This window comes from Chiloscyllium punctatum, chromosome 34 (assembly GCF_047496795.1).
Source record: "Chiloscyllium punctatum isolate Juve2018m chromosome 34, sChiPun1.3, whole genome shotgun sequence".
NCBI classification, from domain to species: Eukaryota; Metazoa; Chordata; class Chondrichthyes; order Orectolobiformes; family Hemiscylliidae; genus Chiloscyllium; species Chiloscyllium punctatum.
Genome location: NC_092772.1, coordinates 245,894 through 267,636, shown reverse-complemented (window position 1 = coordinate 267,636; position 21,743 = coordinate 245,894). Strand labels below are relative to the sequence as shown.

The 21,743-nt window shown below is 45.5% G+C and overlaps 1 long non-coding RNA gene across 1 annotated transcript; it reads left to right on the top strand.

Moving 5' to 3' along the window:
* Positions 1–2,298: 2,298 nt before the first annotated feature.
* LOC140458752 (uncharacterized) lies at positions 2,299–11,036 on the top strand. The gene is made up of 3 exons (XR_011953630.1): positions 2,299–2,467; positions 3,476–3,579; positions 9,442–11,036. It is a non-coding gene; the product is annotated as an uncharacterized lncRNA (long non-coding RNA).
* The last annotated feature ends 10,707 nt before the right edge of the window (positions 11,037–21,743 follow it).

The window sequence follows — 21,743 nt, the reverse complement described above, 5'->3', positions numbered from 1 at the left end:
GAAAGAAGACAGCGAATGGTGGTTGATGGAAAATATTCAACCTGGTGTCTGGTTACTAGTGGTGTGCTACAAGGACCTGTTTTGGGACCACTGCTGTTTGTCATTTTTATAAATTACTTAGACATAGGCAATGGTGGATTGATCAGTAAATTTGCAGACGACACTAAAGTCGGTGGAGTAGTGGACAGTGTGGAATAATTTTACAGGTACTCAGGCGGACTTGGATAAACTGCAGAATTGGGCTGAGAGGTGGCAAATGGAGTTCAATGCAGCAAAATGTGAGGTGACGCACTTTAGGAAGAATAACAGGATGGCAGAGCACTGGGTCAATGGAAAGATTCTTGGTGGTGTGGGTGTGAAGAGGGATGTTGGAGTCCATGTACATAGGTTCCTGAAAGTTGTCACCCAGGTGGATATTACTGTTAAGGCAGCATGCAGTGTATTAGGGTTCATTCATTGAGGGATTGAGTTCTGGAGCCACAATTTCATGCTGCAACGATACAAAATGTTGGTGCGATCATACTTGGAATATTGTGTGCAGTTCTGGTGCCCATAATTCGGGAAGGATGTGGAAGCATTGGAAAAGGTGCAGAAGAGATTTACCAGGATGTTGCCTGGTCTGGAGGGAAGGTCTTTTGAGGAAAGGTTAAGAGACTTGAACCTGTTCTCATGGGCAAGAAGGCAGCTAAGAGGGGATTTGACAGAGACTTACAAGATGATCAGAGGATTAGATAGGTTCGACAGTGAAAGTCTTTTCCCTTGGATGATGACATTAGCGTGTTCGAGGGGTATAACTACAAATTGAGGTGTGATGGATTCAAAACAGATGTCAGAGGCAGATTCTTCACTCAGAGTGGTTAGGGCGTGGAATGTGCTACCTGCTAATGTAGTTAACTCAGCCACATGAGAGGTTTAAACAATCCTTTAGATAAGCACATGGGTGATTTTGGGATAGTGTAGGGTGATGAGCTGAGAATAGTTCACAGGTCGGTGCAACATGAAGGGCCGAAGGGCCTGTTCTGCACTGTATTGTTCTGTGACGAAAGTGCTACAAGAGATTTCTACTGTCTTAAACAGTGATGAATGTTGTATTGTGGGCTTACAAAACGTCACTAACGATTGCTAACGATTGCAACATCCTGGTAAATCTCTTCTGCACCTTTTCCAATGCTTCCACATCCTTCCCGAATTATGGGCACCAGAACTGCACACAATATTCCAAGTATGGTCGCACCAACATTTTGTATAGTTGCAGCATGAAATTGTGGCTCCAGAACTCAAACGTCACCAAACATGTACGAGGCAAAGCCAGGGCAATAATAAGATGCTGCAACAGGAGGGGAACTAGTGCCTCCATAAAAATCCCTACTCCTTCTCGCCTATTTCACCTCCAAAACCGAGCACGTTCCGGAAAAGCATCTCTATCTCCCACCACGACACTTTTCCCCACAACCATGGTATCTGGCTGTGGACTAGGAGTGCAACAGTCTGTACTAGGACCCACTGGGGTCCTGAAACATTTGGTAAAGGTGAAAATCTTCTGGGCATTGACAGCCCCACCATATTGCATGCATTTTCTATGTTTTTAACTCTGATCCGGACTTCCCTTATTTTTCCGAATGAACCTGTTCAAAGTTTTTATTACACCCACCTGCACAAGCTATGAATTGAACTCACGCCTCTCGGTCCAAGATTTGGGATATTTTCACCGCATCACAAGGCATCGACTCTCACTTCCCTTGTCCCTCAGCCTGCTGAGTCACGCCTGAATCAACTCTGCAATTGGGAGGAAGGGGCGGAACTGGAGGACCGAGCAGTGGCTTGGTCCTCCAACCAGAGTGAGTGAGGAGCGGGGCCAAAGCATTCCCCAGGAGTGAACACTTCAGGATTGGTCAGAAAACTAACTGTTCTGCAGGATTGATTGTTCCTACCACATAGTGGAGTATTAAACCTCTCTCACAAATCAATGTGAGATTTTAAGAAATAGTTGAGATGTAAATCTGATAACGTACATATTTTCAATGGATTTGCACAACTCGAGTAAGAAGCTTCTTTTCAAACGTCCAGAACGATTGCTAATTTACATACCTAGCCGGTATGGTAGAGTTAGACCGATCGACCTGTTCACATCCTAGAAATCTCTATGACTATACTTGACAAAGCAATTGTTAATGACTAATATTTTACCCATCAGTCTGTGCAGATTTGAATATTCTCGACAAATTCACCGGTAACCTCAGACGCACGCGCAGTTTGGTTTCTATGCAGAGCATGCGCAGTGTCACATTGGTCAGGACAGAGAGCGAGAAAGACATGGAGTTGCTTTCTCCGGCAGCGGCTGCGATCGGCTCCAGAGAGCGGCGATGTTAGCCGGTGTGTGGGAGCCTCGCTGGGAGAAAGGAGCGGAGAGATTTCACAAGTCCCGCATAAAGGTTAAAAAAACTCGTAGAAGACCGTCTAGGCCCGGGTAAGGAGGTGGCGGTCTTTGAACAAGGAAGCGGCCCAGAGTCACGGCCGCCATTTGTTTGAGGGAAGAGGGAGCGCGGGCCTCAGGGCCGCCATCTTGAGAAGGTCAAGGAGCAGGAGGGCGGGGTTATCGGGGTCTGTAGAACAATCAGAGGAAAGGGCAGACCCATTGTTATTGATTAATTCCACGAACACAGCTTCACTGGGTGATCCTGCAGGAATATCCTCTCTCAGTCCTGCTGGGATGTTTCACCCAATCAGAACCAGCAGCTCTCCTCCTCTCTCAGCTCCCCTTCTGTCCTTCCTGCAGCATCTGGCCCCTGGAACATTGAGCTGCCTGTCCTGTCCCTCCCTCAGCTGTTGTTTCTGTAATACCTGTGATATCCCAGTCCCATCTTAGATTACTTCACTAAAGACAGGAATGCATCCCAGTCCCATCTTAGATTACTTCACTAAAGACAGGAATGCATCCGATGGATGTTTCTTAACATCAGCAATTGTTTAATACTCATTTACAGGTTTTAATTACATTGTTTTTGAAGCATTTACTTCACATTCAATCATTTGCAATGGTGGGATTTGAACCTGTGTCCAGAGAACACTTGCTGAGTTTCTGGATAAATTGTCACACAATAATGCCTCTAGGCCATCACTTCGCCTGCTTACAGTTTGTATATCACAGTGCAACATGAATCAAAACTCTTTCTTCCTGCACAATTGTTTGACCCGACACTCTGGTGATATGACTCAGTACCTCTCCATGTGGTATCCCTCACTGTGTGGGTCTAATTGCTGCCTCTGTCAGCGTCTCTCACCTTTGAAGCTACTCCAGATCATGAGCCAACAGAATTCTCCACTCCAGAGAGATGAGGCAGCACAGGCCAGGAATGGAGACTGGGATTTTCCAGATCTCTGTGGGCTCAGTGCCATTCTATATGTGTAACCCTCAAAGCATTAGTCTAATTGCCCATTCTGCCTATTTCTGTGTCTTCTACATGTACTCATGAAGTTCCAGACTCAATAGACTTGCCAACTGCTGGTTGGGATGATGGTTGGTCAGCCAGAAAGACAAAGTCAGGGAGGTCGGGAGTCTTCAATAAATCCTGCTGCCAGGTAAGATCATTCCAGTGCACAGAGCAGAAAGTAATAAGGGGGATCCACACATCAGCTAACAAGACATGACATAGAGAAAGTGCTGGAGGGGGAGCACAGTACAGACCCACCCCAGGCTCAATCACCACGCCTGCTGCAAGTTTTGTTGTAATGAGACAGCATCGGGAGTTCCCATTAATCAGTCCAGGCCTGTGCTTTCTTAGGGAGCATCAGAACAACTGAGGGGAAAGCAGGCCTCCCACGAGAGGGTGGTAATGCTGCCTGGGATCTTTCTGTTCCCTATTCCCTTTCCAACACTGTATCTATGGCTTGTATTGAGGACCAGTGTCTTCAATCATTCTAACTCCTATAACAGTTCCTATCTCTGTCATCTCCTCCCCTCTCACCAATTATTTCACATATTTGAAACCTCCAATCCAGATGACCATCCGTATCGCTGTAACTTGCTTCAGTCTCGACAACATGCCTTGTCTCAATAGTCCCTCCTCTAATAACTGGAGACATTGGGTCTGTTTCTGTGCGGCATGACTCTTCGGCCAAGGTTTCCTGAATGGAATGAGACGGAATTGCCTGTGTTTGGCTCATATCCCTTCAAACCTTCTCCTCTCCATGTACCTGCCGAAGTGTCTTTTCCATGTTGTAATTGTACTTGTTTTTACCATTTCCTCTGGCAGTCCATTCCGTCTATGCACCATCCTCTGTGGATAATGTTGTCCCTCAGCTCCCTTTTTTAAATCGTTGCTCTCACACCTCACGTTTATGCCTCTAGCTTTGGACTCACCTACCCTTGGCAATTCACCTTACTTAGACCATACATGGTTTCATAAACTTGTATAAGGTCACCCCGTGGCCTCCTCTGCCCAGGAGAAATATTGACGACAATGTTACCAATATCTCCAACTCATGTACTCAATGCTCTGACCAATGAAGACAAGTGTGCCAATTGCCGCTTTCAACACCCTGTCGCCCTGTGATGCCAGTCCAAGGAATAATGTAACTGCACCCCTTGGTCTCTCCCTTTTCTACAACACTGTCCAGGGCCCAACCATTACCCGTGTTAGTCCTCCTTAGTTTGTCTGAACTAAATCCAACAACTGAATTAAACTCAATCTTTCATTCCTTGGCCCCTTCGTCTATCATTTTGGTCACATCTTGAGCAAACTCCAGTCAAGTTTGTGGGACATGTTTTCCCATGCACAAAGCCATGCTGGCTGTCCGTAATCAGGCCTTATCTGTCCAAATGCATGTAAGTCCTACCTCTCAGAAAGACCTCCAACAACTCACCCACCCTGATGTCTTGCTCATCAGTCTGTAGTTCCCTGGCTTTCTCTTGCAGCCTTTCTTAATTAATGACACAACATTATAATCATAGTCAGAGAATCAGACCGCACTGTTCAGTTAACGCTAACCATACTCTAAAACAGATCTCATCCCACCTGCCTGTTTCTGGATCATTTCCCTTCACATCGTTCCTATTCCTGGACTAATCTAAATGTCTGTTAAACATTGTAATTGTCCCCATGTTCTTGGGAAGTTCATTTCACACACAACCCACCCTCTGTGTAACAATGTGCCTCTCAAGTCTTTTTTTTAAATGTCTCTCCTCTAAACTTAAAAATGTAGTGCCTTGTCTTGAAACTCCCCTGTCCATGGGAAAAGACAACTCCCATTAACTCTATCGATCCCCCTCATGATTTTATAAACTTCTATGAGGTCATCTGTCAACATTCAGGTTTCAGTGAAAAATACCAACCTATTCAGCCTTTTTTTATACTGAAGCCTTTCGTACCCAGCCACATCCCAGTAAATCTCCTCCCAACCCTTTCCAGCTGAATAATCTCCTTCCTATAACTGGGCGACCTGAACTGGACACAGTATTCCAGAAGAGGACTCACCAATGGCCTGTATAATCTCAATGCGACTTCCCAACTCCTATATCCAAAGGACTGAGCAATGAAAGCAAGTGAGGCCAGCACCTTTTTTTAAACTATCCTGTCTCTCCATGTTGCAAACTTCAAAGAATTATGTAGCTGAACCCTGACGTCCCCCTGTTCTACAACACTACTGAAGGTCTTGCCATTAATTGTATAAGTCCTGCCCGTATTTGTTGTACCAAATGCATTACCTCACATTTATTCAGATTGAACTCCATCTACAGTTTTTCAGCCATTCACACATTTTATCAGGATCTCTTTGTAATCTCAGAAAACCTTCTTCACGCTCCACAATGCCACCCTCCAGTCTAACAGCCTATCACACATAGCTCTCTATGGTACAAATATCTCTGCTAGGGGCCCTCCAATTTCTTCACCAGCTTCCCACAATGTCCTGAGATCCACTTGATCAGGTCCTGGGGATTTATCTACCTTTGTGTTTTAAAACCTCCAGCACCTCCTTTTCTATAATGTGGACTCATTTCAAGACATTGAGTCAGAGAGATGTTCAGCACAGAAACAGGCCCTTCGGACCAACTCCTGCATGACGTTTCTGGTCACATTTGTCACAATTTTGCCAATATCCCCATAAACCTTTGCTATTCATACACCCATCCACATGCCTTTTAAATGTATTTCTATCAGCCTCCACTATTTGCTCTGGCAGCTTATTCCATCTACTCTGCGGGAGCCAGTTGTCCTTTAGACCCCTTTGAAAAGTTTCCCTCGCCTGGGGAAATGGCCTTGTCTATTGACCCTGTCGATGACCACCATGATTTTAAACCCCTTTTATCGGTTAACTCCTCAGCCTCCCATGTTCAACTGAAAACAGTCCCAGCCTATTCAGGCTTTTCCCTGAAGTACAAACCCTTCAACCCTGGCAACATCTTTGGTCATTTCTTCTGATCCCTTTCATGTTCCACAACATCCTTTCGATGGCATTGAGACCAGAATTACACACAGTATTCCAATAGTGGTCAGGCCAAACACTGTTTAGTTCCCTGAGCGCCCCAGTCTTTATCCACAGTAAGTTCCAAAGTGAAATATTTGTTTTGGATCTTGTCATTTCACACATCGTTGCCTTCATTGATCATTAAGGAGACCGGGTTTGTCCCGAGCTCTTCTTTTGCTCTTAATACACTTGTAGAGTCTCTTTGGATTCTCCTTAACTGTCTCTGCCAAAGCGATCTCATGTCCCCTTTTTCATTCCTGATTTCCATGCTAAGTGTATTTCTACAGCCCCGATGCTCCTGAAGGGATTCCCTTGAGTCAGCCAGTTATATCTGACATGTGACCCCTTTTTTCTTGACCCCAGCCTCGAAGCTCAGCCAGTGTTTCCTAATTCAGTCAGCATTGAGCTGCACACTAACAGGAACACGCTGGCGCTGAACACTCCTTTTATCTCGGTTTTAAAATATTCCTACTTGCCAGACTTCCCTTTATCTGCAAATAGCCTCCCCAGATCTACTTTAAAAATTCATGTTTAATACTATCTTGCTCCATTAAATAACTTTAACTTGTGGACCAAGCCTGTCCTTTTCCATCGCTATTTTCAAACTAATACAATTGTGGTAACTTTCCAAAGGGCTCCCCCACTAACACCTCAGTCCCGTTCCTGACCTTGTTTCCCAAGGGGAGGTCAGGTATAGCCCCATTCTCCAGTTGGGCCACTTACATAATAACTGGGAGTTTTCAGAACACACTTAACAAATTCCTTCCATCCAAATGCTTAACTTAGTAGCAATCCCAGTCCAGGTTTGGAACGGTTAAGATCCCCTATCATTCCAACCCTATTATTCTAAGAGGTATCTGAAATCTCCTGACATATTTGCTCCTCCATCTCCCATTGCCTATCGCTGTAGTCCGACCGTAGAAAACTAATGACCAATTTTTATTTCTCAGTTCCACTAATATCGTTTAACTGGGCGATCCTACATGAATCCTCCCTCGAGGTACTGCTGGGATGTTTCCCCCAATCAAACCCACCAGCTCTCCTCCTGTTTTCCCTCCTGTTCTATCCTTCCTGTAGTATCTGTCTCCGGAACATTGAGCTGCTGCTCCTGTTACTCCCTCAGCTGTGTTTCTGTAATATCTATGGGATCCCAATCCCATGTTCCCATCCATGCTCTGGGTTCATCTGCCTTATCTGTCTGGCCCTTTGCATTGAAATAACTGCAGTTTAATCCACCAGTTTTCCCTAATTGTCTGCTATGTTCTTGCCAGCCTTGTCTACTTATATTGCCGTCTTGAACATTTGTACCAGCCTCAACTTTCTTTCTGGCCTTACGACTCTTTGGGGTCACACAGCTCTGCCAGACGAGTTTAAATCCTCTCGAGCAGCTCCAGCAACGTTCCCCATCAGGATGTGGGTCCCCCTCCTGCTCCCAGTTCAGGTGTATTCCCCACCCTGTCTACCTGTGCTGACACCTTCAGACATTCAGGGACTTACCCACCAAGGTCCCTGTATTCCTCAGTACTCCAGGAGGACCTATCATTCATGATGTATATCATTCATTTATTAGACTTCCCACAGTGCATGACCTCACAGTGATCAGAAGTATACTCCATCTGCCATTACTCTGCTCAGTTTATCATCTGATCGATATCAGACTGCAGCCTGAGTCCATCCCCCTCACTGTGGACAACACCCTCACCTTTCATGTTATCTGCAAACCTACTAATGTTACCTTCTGCTTTCACATCTGAGTGATTAATGTCCATAATGAACAGCAATGGTTCCTTAACAGATCCCTGTGGTACACCCGCTGGGCAAAGGCTTTCAATCACAAAACCAACCCTCCACCAATTGTGGAGCCAATTTACCAACTTACCTTGGATCCCATGGGATCTTCCCTTTTGGACCAGCCTTCCGTGTGGGACCTTGTCAAAGACCTTAATGAACTCCATATAAACCACATCATCTGCACTGCCCTCATCAATATCAGAGGACAGTCGTCCAGCAAATCCATACAGACAATCCCGAATGAAATTGCAGGGATATCCGTTTTTGGTGAATACATTGTATTGGTGTTCTTCTTCCTCTTTTTGCAGTTCTGGTGTACTGCAGTGTGTTGTGGCCCTTTTGAATAGTGTCTTGATGCAACTTCTTTTGTGTGTGTTGGGGTGGTTGTTTTCGTAGTTCAGGACTTGGTCTGTGTGTGTGTTTTTCCCGAATACCTTCGTGGTGAATTCTCCGTTCGGTATTCTCTGTACCATCACGTCTAGTAATGGGAGTTGGTTGTCCTTATTTTCCTCTCTAGTGAATCGGATTCCTGTGAGTGTGGCGTTGATGATCCGGTGTGTGTTCTCTATTTCTGTGTTTTTAATGATTACAAAGGTGTTATCCACATATCTGACCCAGAGTTTGGGTTGAATTTGCGGTAAGACTGTTTGTTCTAATCTTTGCATTACCGCTTCTGCTATGAGTCCAGAGATGGGTGAGCCCATGGGTGTGCCGTTGATTTGTTCATATATTTGGTTATTGAATGTGAAGTGTGTTGTGAGGCCAAGGTCCAGTAGTTTGAGTATGCCGTCTTTTTGATAGGTTCCCCGTCCTGTTGTCTGTTCTGTATGTCCAGCAGGTTGGCTATTGTTTCTCTGGCTAGGGTTTTGTCAATAGAGGTGAACAGTGCAGTTACATCAAATGAGACCATAGTTTCTTCCTTGTCTATGTGTATATTTCTGATAATGTCCAAGAATTCCTGTGTTGACTGTATAGAGTGTCTGGATCGGCTGATCAGGTGTTTCAGTTTCTGCTGTAGTTCTTTAGCCAGTTTGTGTGATGGTGTCCCTGGTAGTGATACTATGGGTCTGAGTGGGATGTCTGGTTTGTGCACTTTAGGTAGTCCATAGAATCTGGGGGTGTTGTTGCTTTTAGTTTTCATTCTCTGGAGCTCTAATCTGGTTATTTGTCCATTTTCTTTTGTAGGTTTCTCAGTGTGTTGTTTATCCTATTGGTGAGCTGCGGGGTGGGGTCAAACTCCACACAATTTCGTCCACAGTTGCCTCAGGGAAAGACAATGGAATGAAGACATGCCACGACCCAAAGGACTAGCCACACTACCATACATCAAGAACATTTCTGAACTTACAGCCAGACTACTGCGACCACTAGGACTCATAACAGCACACAAACCAACATCCACTCTCCAACAACAACTCATCAGAACGAAGGACCGATACCCAGCATGAGCAAATCCAGTGTTGTGTACAAAATCCCATGCAAGGACTGCACAAAACACTACATAGGACAAACAGGAAGACAGCTACTGATCCGTATCCATGAAAACCAACTAGCCACGAAACGACACGACCAGCTATCCTTAGTAGCCACACACACAGATGACAAGCAACGTGAGTTTGACTGGGACAACACTACTATTATAGGATAAGTCAAACAGAGAAGAGTAAGGGAATTCCTAGAGGCATGGCACTCATCCACAGATTCAATCAATAAGCACATCGACCTCTACCCAATATACCGGCCACTGCAGCAGACAGCTGGAACTGACAACGGGAAGCGGCAGATTCAAATCACTATAAATGCCGGAGGAAAGATCACAGAAGTGCTTCACAGGAGGCTCCCAAGCACTGAGGATCTCACCTAGACAGGGGACAAAGTCTGCAACACAAATTCCCAGCTCGGCAAACAGACCCCAGCAGATTAGATGAGATTCCCTACAGTGTGGAAACAGGCCCTTTAGCCCAACCAGCCCACAGTGACCCTCCGAAGAGTAACCCACCCAGACCCATTTCCCTCTGACTAATCACAATGGACAATTTACGAAGGCCAATTCAATGAACCTACACATTTTTAGCCTGTGGGAGGAAGCCGGAGCACCCGGAAGAAACTCACACAAACACGGGGAGAATGTGCAAACTCCACACAGACAGTCGCCTGAGGCTGGAATTGAACCTGGGACCCTGGTGTTAACCACTGAGCCACCTTGCCGCCCAAATTCTGGTGCTGTCAGACCTGCTGAGATCCCCCAGCAATTTCTTGTTTGGATTTCAGCGCCGATCCAGTTGGTGATGATCACGGACTTGTTAAGTGTGTTTGGGAATGGGGAGGGAGCTGGGAGCAGGGTGATGGTGGGATAGTGGGGAGCAGAGCTGCCTTCCAAGCAGTTGACCCGGGTTCGATTCTTGGCCATCGCAGTGTTGTGGTTTCTAAGTCGACTTTTAAAGGTAAATTACCAGGATGGAACCGGGTCGGTCAGATTGCTCCATGCTTTTCCAGGCGATGGATCCTGTGAATTGCAGTGTGGAACCGGGCAAAATTGCTCGGCATCTCGGAAGCTTTCCCCTCTGCTGCTTCCCATTTCTTATTGAAATATTGGGTACAGCACAAGGATGGGTTTGTTTTGTTCGAAAAGTGAGAGACTGCTCCCGTCAGGAACCTGGAATAATTACAGAAGCCGCTGGAAACACTGAACAGTTCCAACAGCTTCTGTAGTGGTGGGGAGGGAGGGTTAATGTGTCAAATCTATACAAGGACAAAATAAACTCCAGCCACAAAACAGAGTTTTTAAGTTTTACAAACATCTGTATAACATTATTCTGAGCAATCAATTCCCCTTAAACACTTCCAATGTGGAATAGCATCTTTCTGACTCTCACTTTGAGAGATGTCCCTCAGTGAGCTCCTCCTCCATTCTTTCCATTTCACTGGGGACCCACTATCCACAGTCTCCAATCAAATGACCTGAACTCAGACACACAGAGATCTTAACGAGTGACACAATGCAGATAGGAAGTTGATTTCATTTCTGTTTCTGAGTCCAATCTTCACTCAGTGAGACAGAGTCAGGTATTCAAGGCTCCAACAAGAGCTGGATTCTGCTTCTGGTGATTGTCTTCATTCAGTGAGAAGGAGGGCCGTGGGCCAGAAGGAGCTCATCATTGTGTTTCGGGTTGTCTGCTCAGTCTGCAGCATTGCAGGCCGTGGGAGCAGGGCAGTGGGAAAGGTACCTCGTGTGGACTGCAATAGGACTTTCCACACATTGTTCCAGGGCAGTTACAGAGCTCCAGGAATTCTGAATGAGGATCAGAAAAATGCATTGATTGAAGGAGGAGGATCAGGGATACAGGATAAAGCTGATGAGATCAGCAGGATCTCTCGGTCTAACTCTGTGCCATACTTTATTTTCTGCTTCATAAATCGACAATCCGGAGCTCAACCCACTTAGAGCAATATAAGCTCAGAAACAAATCATTCAATCCAACACATCCATGCTGAACTGATATCCGATGTCAATCTCATCCTATTTGTCAGAATTTGGCCCATGTTCCTCTGAACCCTTTTTAATTCCTACACCCACCCAGATACCTTTTAAATGTTGTAATTGTACCAGACTCCACTACTTCCTCAGGCAGCTCATGCACACAGTGCACTCTGTGTGAAAAATGTTCCCCTTCGGTCCCTTTTATGTTTCCCCTCTCAACTTTAACATATGCCATCTGCTTCAGGACTCCCCCACCACAGGGAAATCACCTTGCCTTTTTACCCTATTGAGGGTCCTTCATGATTTTGTGAATCTCTATAAGGTTACCCCTCAGCCACTGACGCTCCAGGGATAATAGCCCCTACCTATACAGTCTTACTCTCCAGCACAAACCTCCAACCTTGGCAACATCCTTGTAAAGCTTTTCTGAACCCTTTCAAGTTTCACAACCCCCTTCTTATAGGAGGGAGTCCAGAATTGCACATTATATACCAAAAGTGGCCGAACCAATACTGCAACATGACCTCCCAACTCCTTTACACAATGAACTGAGCAATAAAGGCAAAAATGACCAAAGCCTTCTTCACTATCCTATCGAAATGTTAGTCCCCCTTCAACGATCTATGAAGCTGCACTCCAGGTCTATTTGTTTAGCAACATCCCTAGTACCTTGTCCATTCAGTGTAAATGTCCTGCTCTCTTTTGCCTTTCCAAAATGCAACACCTCACATTTATCTAAATTAATCTCCATCTGCCACTCCTCGGCCCACTGGCCCATCTGATCAAGATCCCGTTGTCTTCTGAGGTAACCAACTTCACCATCCTTGACACTTTCAATTTTACTGTCATTTGCAAACGTACTATCCATTCGTCCTATGGCCACATCCAAATCATTTATATAAATGACAAAACAACAGTGGACCCAGCACCGATCCTTGGGGCACACCGCTGGTCACAGGCCTTCAGTCTGAAAAGCAACCCTCCCCCACCACCCTCTGTCTTCGACCTTCGAGCCAGTTCTCTGCCCAAAGGGTAATTCTACTGCCCCAACATAAAAGTTTGAATTATGACGCCAGTTTCAAAAGTACAACAAGAACCTATTCCTGATTGGGGAATCGGAGCCAGGGAAATCAATAAAAAGAAATGTGCAAGGTTTGGTAAATTGGAGATTCAGTTCAGGGCATCACTAAATGAAAGAAATCAGAAGGGCACCCATACGTGGAAGAAGTGATTCAGGGAACAATTAAATGGAAGGAATTGAGGCAGGGCAACAATAATTGGAGAATTTATGCTGGTGCCTTTATATTGGGCAGGATAATACTCAAAGGGAGAATTGGTGCAGTTTCAGGATTGGTGCAGGATTGGTAAATGGGAGAAATGGTGCAGATCAGCGGAGTCATAAACAGTCATACAATCATAGAGATGTACAACATGGAAACAGACACTGCATTCCAACTTGTCTATGACTCAGTCTTAGAATTCTGGCAGCACTCCACAAAATTGGAGGATCATTCCAAGGAAATACTAAATGGATGGATTGGGCAAGGGCTTATCGAAATAAGAGAATTTGTCAAATTAGCGCAGTTAGAACCGAATGTGAGAGTTTCAGTTTCGCAGTGAATGGGAGAATTGGTGCAGTGTAGCACGAAATGGGAGAATTGGGACATGACAATACTTGATGTGGGAATGAGAGTAGGGCACCCCGAAATTGGATGAGGGCATCAGTCAGTATGAGGATTGGTGAAAGGCAAAACCCTGAATGGAGAACTTGTTCAGGACATCAGCAATTGAGTGAAATGGTGCGAGGCAACACTGAATTGGAGAATCAGTGTGGGACCTCAGTAAATGAGAGACCTGGTGCAAAGTGGAGCTAAATTAGAGAATTGGTGCATTGCAACAGTAAATGGGAGAATTAGAGTAGCGCACCCTTAAATGGTAGAATCGGGCTCAGGCATCAGTAAATGGAAGGATTAGTCCAGGGATATGAGAAAATGGGAGATTTGGTGGGAAACAATAAATGGGAGATCTGGTGCACAGTGCCATTACATTAGAAAATTGGTGGGAGTGCCAATATATTGGAACATTGGAGCAGAGCATGTCTAAATTGGGGAATAGGGGTCAGGGATTCAATAAAAAGAAGAAACGTTGCAAGCATTGGTAAATTGGAGATTCGGTTCAGTGCATCACTAAATGGAAAAAAAAAACAAGACATCCGAACGTGGAAGATGTGTATCAGGGAACAACTAAATGGAAGGAATTGATGCAGGGCAACAATAATTGGAGAATTCTTGCAGGTGCCATTAAATTCTAAGTGGGAGGACTGGGGCAGGATAACCCCAATGGGTGAGTTGGTGAAATTCCCGAATTAGTGCAGGATTGGGAAATGGGAGAATTGGTGCATGGAAGCGGAGCACTAATTACAGCCTCAGAGATGCACAGCACGGACCCTTCGATTCAACTTGTCCACACCTAAATTTAAGAATTCTGGCAGCCCTCCGCTAAATTGGAGAATCATTGCAAGAAACTACTAAATGGAAAAGGTGGGGAATAAACAATCGAAATGTGAGAATTTCCAACAGGGCGTTAGATAATGGGTGAATAAGTACGAAATGTGTTGCACGAAATGGGAGAATTGGGGCAGGGAGATTTAGAGTAGCGCACCCCTAAATTGGGCGAGAGCATCAGTCAGTATGAGAATTGGTGTAAGGCAACACTGAGTGGAGAACTTGTTCAGGACATCAGTAATTGGGGGAAATAGTGCTCAGCAACACTGAATTGGAGAATTGGGGTGGGGTATCAGTAAATGAAAGACCTGGTGCGGGGGGCTGATAACTTCGAGAATTGGAGCAAATGGGAGAACACGGGCAGTGAATCAGTAAATAGGTCAAATGTTGCAAAGGATTAGTGGTCGAGATTCAATACAGTGTACCACAAAATGGGGGAGTTGGTGCAGTTCACCACGAAAGGGGGGATATTTGCAGTTTGGGGAATTTGGAGATATGATGCAGGGATTGCCAAGGTTAGAGAATTCTGGCAGCGGTCTACTAAATGGGAGAATTGTTGCAAGGAAATACTGAATGGAAGACCTGGTGCACAGTGGAGCTAAACTCGAGAATGGGTGTATGGCACCAGTAAAAGGGAGAATTAGAGTAGCGCACCCTTAAATGGTAGAATCAGGGTCGGGCATCAGGAAGGAGAAGAGGTAGTGCAGGAGTATAAGTTAATTCGAGATTTGGTGAGAATCAATAAATGGGAGATTCTGTGCACAGTGCCATTACATTGGAAAACTGGTGGGAGTGCCTGTATATTAGAAAATTGGAGCAGAGCATGTCTCAATTGGGGAATAGGGGCCAGGGAATCAATAAAAAGAAATGTTGCGAGCATCGGTAAATTGGAGAGTCAGTTCAGTGCACCACTAAATGAACAAATATAATCAGCAGGGAATCCGTACGGTGAAAATGTGTATCAGGGAACAACTAAATGGAAGGAATTGATGCAGAGAAACAATAATTGGAGAATTCATGCAGGTGCCGTTAAATTCGAAGTGGGAGGACTGGGGCAGGATAACCTCAGTGGGTGAGTTGGTGAAATTGCCGAATTAGTGCAGGATTGGGAAATGGGAGAAATGGTGCAGGGAAGCGGAGCACTAATTACAGCCTTAGAGATGTACAGCACGGAAACAGACCCTTCAGTCCGACCTATCCATGCCCAAATTTAAGAATTCTGTAAGCTCTCCACTAAATTGGAGAAACATTGCAATAAAATGCTAAATGGGTAAATTTCGCAATGGCTGATAGAAATGTGAGAATTTTCAACAGGACATTAAGTAATGGGTGAATTAGTGCAGTTCAGTGCTCAGTGGGTGAGTGATGCTGTGTTGCAACTACATGGGAGAATTGGGGCAGGACAATACCTTTTGGGAGATTTAGAGTAGGGCACCCCTAAATTGGGCGAGAGCATCAGTCAGTATGAGGATTGGTTAAGGCAACACTGAGTGGCACTGAGTGGGAACACTGAGGCAACTTGTTCAGGACATCAGTAGTTGGGGGAAATGGTGTTAAGCAACACTGAATTGGAGAATTGGGGTGGGGTATCAGTAAATGGGAGACCTGGCGCAGGGTGCTGATAACTTTGAGAATTGGAGCAAATGGGAGAACACGGGCAGTGAATCAGTAAATAGGACAAATGTTGCAAAGGATTAATGGCCGAGATTCAGTGCATCACGAAATGGGAGATTTGGTGCAGTTCACCACAAAAGGGAAGATATGTGTAGGATCGGTAATTTGGAGATTTGATGCAGGGATTGCCAAGATTAGAGAATTCTGGCAGGGAACTACTAAATGGGAGAATTGTTGCAGGGAAATACTGAATAAATGGCCTGGTGCACAGTGGAGCTAAATTAGAGAATGGGTGTATGGCACCAGGAAATGGGAGAATTAGAGTAGCGCACCCTTAAATGGTAGAATCCGGGTCGGGCATCAGTAAATGGAGGAATTAATACAGGTTTAAGAGTAAAAGGGACATTTGATGGAAACACCAAATGGGAGATACAGTGCAGACTGCCATTCCATCAGAACATTGGTGAGATTTCTAACATATTTTCTACAACACAGGAGGAAGCAGTGACGCTGCTCCAGCTCCTTTATTTTCTATAATACAGGAGGAAGCAGAGACGCTGCTCCAGCTCCTTTATTTTCTATAATACAGGAGGAAGCGGTGACGCTGCTCCAGCTCCTTTATTTTCTATAATACAGGAGGAAGCAGTGACGCTGCTCCAGCTCCTTTATTTTCTATAATACAGGAGGAAGCGGTGACGCTGCTCCAGCTCCTTTATTTTCTATAATACAGGAGGAAGCAGTGACGCTGCTCCAGTTCCTTTATTTTCTATAATACAGGAGGAAGCAGTGACTGCTCCAGCTCCTTTATTGTCTATAATACAGGAGGAAGCGGTGACGCTGCTCCAGCTCCTTTATTTTCTATAATACAGGAGGAAGCGGTGACGCTGCTCCAGCTCCTTTATTTTCTATAATACAGGAGGAAGCGGTGACGCTGCTCCAGCTCCTTTATTTTCTATAATACAGGAGGAAGCAGTGACGCTGCTCCAGCTCCTTTATCTTCTATAATACAGGAGGAAGCAGAGACGCTGCTCCAGCTCCTTTATTTTCGATAATACAGGAGGAAGCAGTGACGCTGCTCCAGCACCTTTATTTTCTATAATACAGGAGGAAGCAGTGACTCTGCTCCAGCTCCATTATTTTCTATAATACAGGAGGAAGCAGAGACACTGCTCCAGCTCCTTTATTTTCTCTAATACAGGAGGAAGCAGAGACGCTGCTCCAGCTCCTTTATTTTCTATAATACAGGAGGAAGCAGTGACGCTGCTCCAGCTCCTTTATTTTCTATAAAACAGGAGGAAGCAGTGACTCTGCTCCAGCTCCTTTATTTTCTATAATACAGGAGGAAGCAGTGACGCTGCTCCAGCTCCTTTATTTTCTATAATACAGGAGGAAGCAGTGACTCTGCTCCAGCTCCTTTATTTTCTATAATACAGGAGGAAACAGAGACGCTGCTCCAGCTCCTTTATTTTCTATAATACAGGAGGAAGCAGAGACGCTGCTCCAGATCCTTTATTTTCTATAATACAGGAGGAAGCAGTGACGCTGCTCCAGCTCCTTTATTTTCTATAATACAGGAGGAAGCAGTGACGCTGCTCCAGCTCCTTTATTTTCTATAACACAGGAGGAAGCAGAGACGCTGCTCCAGATCCTTTATTTTCTATAATACAGGAGGAAGCAGTGACGCTGCTCCAGCTCCTTTATTTTCTATAATACAGGAGGAAGCAGTGACGCTGCTCCAGCTCCTTTATTTTCTATAATACAGGAGGAAGCAGTGACGCTGCTCCAGCTCCTTTATTTTCTATAATACAGGAGGAAGCAGTGACGCTGCTCCAGCTCCTTTATTTTGTATAATACAGGAGGAAGCAGTGACGCTGCTCCAGCTCCTTATATTTTCTATAATACAGGAGGAAGCAGAGACGCTGTCTCACTGAGTGAAGATTGGACTCAGAAACAGAAATGAAATCAACTTCCTATCTGCATTGTGTCACTCTTTAAGATCTCTGTGTGTCTGAGTTCAGGTAATTTGATTGGAGACTGCGGACAGTGGGTCCCCAGTGAAATGGAAAGAATGGTGGAGGAGCTCACTGAGGGACATCGCTCAAAGTGAGAGTCAGAAAGATGCTATTCCACATTGGAAGGGTTTAAGGGGAATTGATGGCTCAGAAAAATGTTATCCAGATGTTTGTAAAACTTAGGAACTCTGTTTTGTGGCAGTAGTTTATTTTATCCTTGTGTAGATTTGACACATTAACCCTCCCTCCCCACCACTACAGAAGCTATTGGAACTGTTCAGTGTTTCCAGCAGCTTCTGTAATTATTTCAGGTTCCTGACAGGAGCAGTCTCTCACTTTTCGAACAAAACAATCCCCGTAGCTTTTCTTTAGAAACTGATTTAAAAGCCCAACACTACAATGGTTGGGAATCAAACCCGTGTCAACTGCTTGGAAGACAGCTCTGCTCCCCACTATCCCACCATCACCCTGCTCCCAGCTCCCTCCCCATTCCCAAACACACTTAACAAGGCCGTGATCATCACCAACTGGATTGGGGCTGAAATCCAAACAGACACATCCTCTGTATCTAACCCAGTGATGGAGCTCTCCTGATTGAGTTTGATGTGAACAGGATGGGGGAAGTGGGAGATTTAATCAGTACCTAACGCCGAGCTCAAAATGGCCTGGGAATTTGAAATGCTGCAGTGTAGAGGGAGATTTACTCTGTATCGGACCCCATTCTCTACCTGCCCTGGGGATTTAAATGGGGACAGTTTAATGGGACCTTTATTTTGTCTGGAACCCTGTGCTCCCTCTGCCCTGGGAGTGTTTGCTGGGAACACTGTCTAACCTCTGTGATATGGATCCTATGAAGATTGATGGGAGACAGTGTAAATGGAATTGTCAGGATCCAATTCCTTCACGTGGATGAGAGAAGGTCTCCAATTGGAATTGTGAGGAAAATTGGTGCCCGTGGGACTGAAGGGTCAGTAACAGAATGACGACACCATTGGCTCAGAGACAGGAGACAGGATAGAGGGGAATGAGGGTTTCAGACTGGAGGGAGCTACAGGCACATACAAGTTGGGAACTGTTTTCAGTAAAAGGCAATTGATCCCAGGTCACTGCAGAGTGTAAGAATCTGATGCCTTTCCCTCACTATCCTCCTCCAATCCCTGGGAAGATCTGCTCCCACACCATGTTCCATCCGAACTGCTGACTGTGTTAGATACATTAATACATTGGGGATGGGCAGGGGTGCTTTTAAACCTGGGATCTTGCTGTGTAACTTGCCTTCAAAATGCTCTTGCTCCACCATTTCAACTAATCTTTTCCCTCTTTTATCCTGAGGAACTTTTGTTTGGAAAGCTGCAACGTGAAGATCCAAAATGTCCGAGTCCAGGAAAGAACAACGTCCAAAGGGGGAGCACAGGCCTGAGGCCTAGTCGACAGGCTGCACCCTGTGGGGGCCCACGTGAGTTGTGTGTTTATTTACCCCGAGGTTTAATCTCCTCTGGGGGACCCTGGGTTTTAGAGGCCTCTGGGTAATTGGTTCCTGGTGGATTGCGGCCCTGTCATATTTAAAACAGGTTTGAAGCCTGGGGTTAAAGTATGTCAATCCCCAGGATCTGAGAGGCAGGACTCCCTGAGGGGGAATTAAAATCCAAAGATGTGACCCTCTCGAATTATTTATCATAAAGTCAGAGTAATGTGGGTTATAGAGAGAGCAGGATGAGAAAATTCAACAGTGAGAGAGATTGAGTGAAAATTGAGAGAGCAGGGGAAACAGAAGGGGAGAGAGAGGTAGAGGCATTTTGAGATTGTGAAATCGCTGCAATATTTGATTCTGGGGTGACAGGAAATAATTAAACTGAAGCAGTCACAGACGGGGAAAATGATCAGAGTAATTAGCTGCATTGGTGCATGTGGGATCTTGCTGTGCACCAACTGCCCCAATACTGCCATTGCAGGCAGTGAGGGTTTTAATCAGCTAACCCGTCATTTCAAATTTTTCCAAGGCTTTAGCATGAAAATGCAGCTCATTTCCCAATATGGTTGTGTTTGGATGTTGCTGAGAGATTGTCTGTGTCAGTGAAAGAGGAAAACCTGGGATCTTGCTATGCTATTACTCTGTATGATTTTCCTCCTTTGCTTTTCCACTAATGCTGTCTCTTGCCTCCCACGGGATCTTGCTGGGCCCTTGAAGATTCAAAGAGAGAAACTTTGGGATCAGGAGATCTTTGAACAAGTGCTTTCTCCAGAGGGGACATGGTCCCGAGTCCTGAGGCCTGGTCGACAGGCTGCACCCTGTGGGGGCCCACGTGATTTGTTTGTTTATTTACCCAGAGTTTTAATCTCCTCTCGGGGAGCCTGGGTTTTAGGTGCATCTGGTTAACTGGGGTCCTGTTGTTTTTTAAACAGGTTTGAAGCCTGGGGTTAAAATAACCAGGGTCCTGGGATTTGACATAAACACATGAATTCCCAGTGAGAGTCTGACAGATAAGACTCCCCCAAAGAAGGAATTAAAACCTTAAATGAGAAACTCTATCCAAAGACTTGTTCTAATATCAGAGTAATACTACTTGTGGGATCTTGCTGTGTCTCAAACCATCTGCAGAGTGGCCTACATTGCAGCAAGGGTGACCAAATGTGATAATCCCATAAATAAGACCCAGGTTGGCCCAATCCCTGAGTATCTGGGAGGGGATCTCTCTCTCTCTCTCTCTCTCTCTGTCCCTTCTCTCACACCCTCTCCAGCTTCTTTTATTGTTTTTTCAAACAAATAAAACCATCCCACACACAACAATGTGACTCGTGGGTATTTGAATTGGGGGAGATGGAAATATTTCGCAGCACAAGGTGATTGTTTTTGAGACAAAGGGGTAAAAGAACACAAGATCCACAGAGAGAGAGAGAGAGAGTGGGAAGGAGGAAGCGATAGAGGGATAAGATGTGTCTTTGTAGCTGGGCTGGGAAAGGGAGACAGGATCTGGGAGAGGGGGGAGAGAACGGGACTCTCCTGTATCCCATCACCGCCCAACTCCAATCACTACCTTCTAGAGATTACCATCCACAAAATTAAATCCTGGGATGGATGAGGTGATTCCTTAAACAAGATTCCCAAAGAAATCCACAGCCTCCTGTCGGATGTAAAGTGGGATTTGAGCACATTGTGGAGCACGAAGGGGACTACCCTGTGGGATCGCACTGTGCATCAATAGCCCACCCTGTGAGTTGTCGTCATTTTAATGGGGAGGGGTGTGGAGGACAGGATGTGGGAATCCAGGCAGGGAGAGACAGACAGAGAGAGAGACTCATGATCAGAAACTGGATTTGGAAAGTGCTGGTATTATTGGGATCTTGCTGTGTGAAAATTACATGGAAGGCATTTTGCTTGTGGAGGGGTTGTTGTGGGGAGGGGTTGTTGTGGGGAGGGCTTGTTGTGGGGAGGGGTTGTTGCTGGGGGATGGCACTAGTTCTGGCAGAGGGTAAAGATGAGGAAATACCCCAGATATGCCACACCCGGCTCCCTGTTGGATCTTGCTGTGCGCCCCTCAGCCTGCAGGTTGCCCCTTACACATCACAGGAGTCTGTCCAAAGGGCCCGGGCTCCATTTGCTGATGGTCTGATAGTGGGTGGGATGTATCATCCCTCCTTTCTCCAGCCCAGACCCCCCACCCACCTCTCCTCACCCTCCCCCCAAAATGTGATAGTGACAGGGCTAATGTCTACAGGACAGGGCGGGGAGATGGGAACACACTTTAAAGGGGAGGGAGGGAGGGAGGGGAGGGCATTTCAATCAGAACAGAGGGGGAATGGAGAGAGACACAGAGACACAAATCCATTCTCGAGAACAAGAGGAATCTAAGCAGAGATGGAGAGGGGGATAGGGAC